The 2,455-nt window shown below is 40.7% G+C and overlaps 1 pseudogene; it reads right to left on the reverse strand.

Moving 5' to 3' along the window:
- Positions 1 to 790: 790 nt before the first annotated feature.
- LOC100657030 (olfactory receptor 4A5-like) lies at positions 791 to 2,455 on the reverse strand (annotated as a pseudogene).

Consider the following 2,455-nt stretch of genomic DNA (forward strand, 5'->3'; position numbering starts at 1 on the left):
TTGATTATTTTTGCCTTTGGAGTTCTGATGTCCTGTCCCCAGATGGCTAGAGCTGTTATGAGGTGTATCAGTCTAGGAACGTATTCGCTTTTCTTGTATGAATTCAGCTCAGGTTTCCAGGTAGCTGATCATCAAGTATGTGGTACAGGCTCTGTCCTACAGCCTTAGAGGGGCAGGATGATTAGTGTATGTACCAGAATCTGATTGCAGGAGGGGGTCACACTCTGAACAAGGTAGGGGGCTGAGAACCAACCCACGAGTGCCTCTGAGGAAAGTGCATCCCTATTCCCTAGAGCGTGCAGTGGGTGGGCTCTGAAGATGGAATGTGGGCACCCAAAGTTTTTGGTTGTAAGGACTGGGAGGTACCAGTTATCCTTGGACCCCTGTCACAGGTGGCTGCGTGACCTGAGTGGAGCTACGAGTCCTTAGGTCCCTGATGTGGGTAGGTGAAGACCTTATTTAATAGGCAGTTCATTTTCTAAGCTTGTCTTTGAAGCTCAGGGCTCCCAGCTTGTCACAAATATACTTGTTTCACTTTCTTTTTCTGGTCTTTGTTGTAAAAAGGGCTCGCTGGAAGTGCCTGTCTATTCTGCCATCTTGGCTCAGCCTCCTATTTTTATTTATAACATTAAAAATATATATGCCCTTTATCTAGCCTCCAGAATAACTCTATTAGTTTAATTCTAACCTCAAAGAGTAATTTATTCTACATTTTGGATGCCTTTACATTAATAAAGTGAAGTATTCGTAGAGAATCCATTGAATTGACTTAATCATTCATTGTGATCATTTATTGCCTATTTCTTGCTTTAGAATTAGCAATGATATTTTCAGTGTGGGTACACATTTTTACTCTACCTGTAGTTAACCTTTTACTTAAGATTTTTTCCATAGCATTTTTCATTTCAGAATTTCTCAAGGTGTATAACAGAGGATTCAACATGGGAGTGATAACTGTATACAGCACAGTCATGGATTTGTCAATGGGAAAGTTGGAAACAGGTCTAACATACAAGAAAACACAGGGGACAAAAAAGAGGACAACCACTGTGATGTGGGAGCTGCAGGTAGACAGGGCTTTGCGCATCCCTTCCTTACTGTGAGTCTTCAGGGAGCTTAGTATGACCACATAGGAGATTAGTAGAAGGATAAAAATTACCATACAGATGGCTCCACCATTGGTAACAACAGTGAGGCCTATAAAACAGGTGTCAGTGCAAGCAAGTTCCAATAATGGGTACATGTCACAGCTGAAGTGATCAGTGACATTAGGGCTACAGAAGGGGAGGCTGTACACAAAAAGAAGTTGAACTACAGAGTGCAAAAATCCTCCAACGCAGGCCACCACCAGCAACAGAATTCAAACCTGTCAATTCATGATGGTCAACTAATGCAGTGGCTTACAGATGGCCACATAGCGGTCATAGGCCATTGCCACCAGAAGAAAGACCTCAGTACCACCAAATAAGTGTCCTATGAAGAGCTGGCCCATGCAAGCTGGGAAGGAAATAGTCTTTTTATCATAGAGAAAGTCTACAATCATTTTGGAATAAATGGCGGTGGAATAAACAGCATCCACGAGTGACAGACAGGCAAGGAAGAAGTACATGGGGAGTCCAGGGAGGGACTAACAATAATGATCATGACAATGAGCACATTTCTCACCATTGTCACAATGTAGATGAGCAAAAACATGACAAGTAATGCTTTTTGGCCCCCAGGATCCTGAGTGAGTCCCAGGAGGACAAATTCTGTTACATTGTTACTGTGTCCCATTTATTCTTCTGCAAGACCTGTTTCAGAGATGGGAGCTCAAGAGAACCAACGTGTAATGAAATCATGAAGACAATTATGAGTATGTCCATTAGGTCATGGAGCGCTTCTGCACCATTTATCTTCTACAGTGGCTTATACATAAGAAACATTGACAAATGTCTACTGAGATTCTCTTCCAAAGATTCAAATATGCCTACCCTTAACAATTCTAGTTCTTCTCAGATGACTGGATTGGGCCTACAATAGACAAACTCTATCTCTAAATCTTAGTGGATCTTCTATAAATAAGTCAGAGGCCCAAGAGTCTTTCATTCTTTTAGTATTTCTTTTTTAAAACATGACAGTACTTGATATAGAGGTCTGCATGACAAAGAGGGGAAGGATGTCTGCTCTCAAGAAACTTATTCTCTGGTGGTGAAGATAATTAAATTGACATAGAATCAGTACTTAGAGTTGGTAATCTTTATTGTGAGTCCCTTTACAATATGATCTATATAGCACCAAAAATAACCCCTCTTCGGGAATATCTCACTAAATATTATGATATTCCACTATTAGAAGTTTGGATCTCCCTGCCTCAAAGGTTGTTCAGTCTTTATGAATCTCTCACTAAATTTGAAGAGCCTGGACTTCGAAATGAATCAGATTACTATAAAATTTTTTTAACATTATTCCCTGT

Source organism: Loxodonta africana, chromosome 7, assembly GCF_030014295.1.
Source record: "Loxodonta africana isolate mLoxAfr1 chromosome 7, mLoxAfr1.hap2, whole genome shotgun sequence".
In the NCBI taxonomy this organism is placed as follows: Eukaryota; Metazoa; Chordata; class Mammalia; order Proboscidea; family Elephantidae; genus Loxodonta; species Loxodonta africana.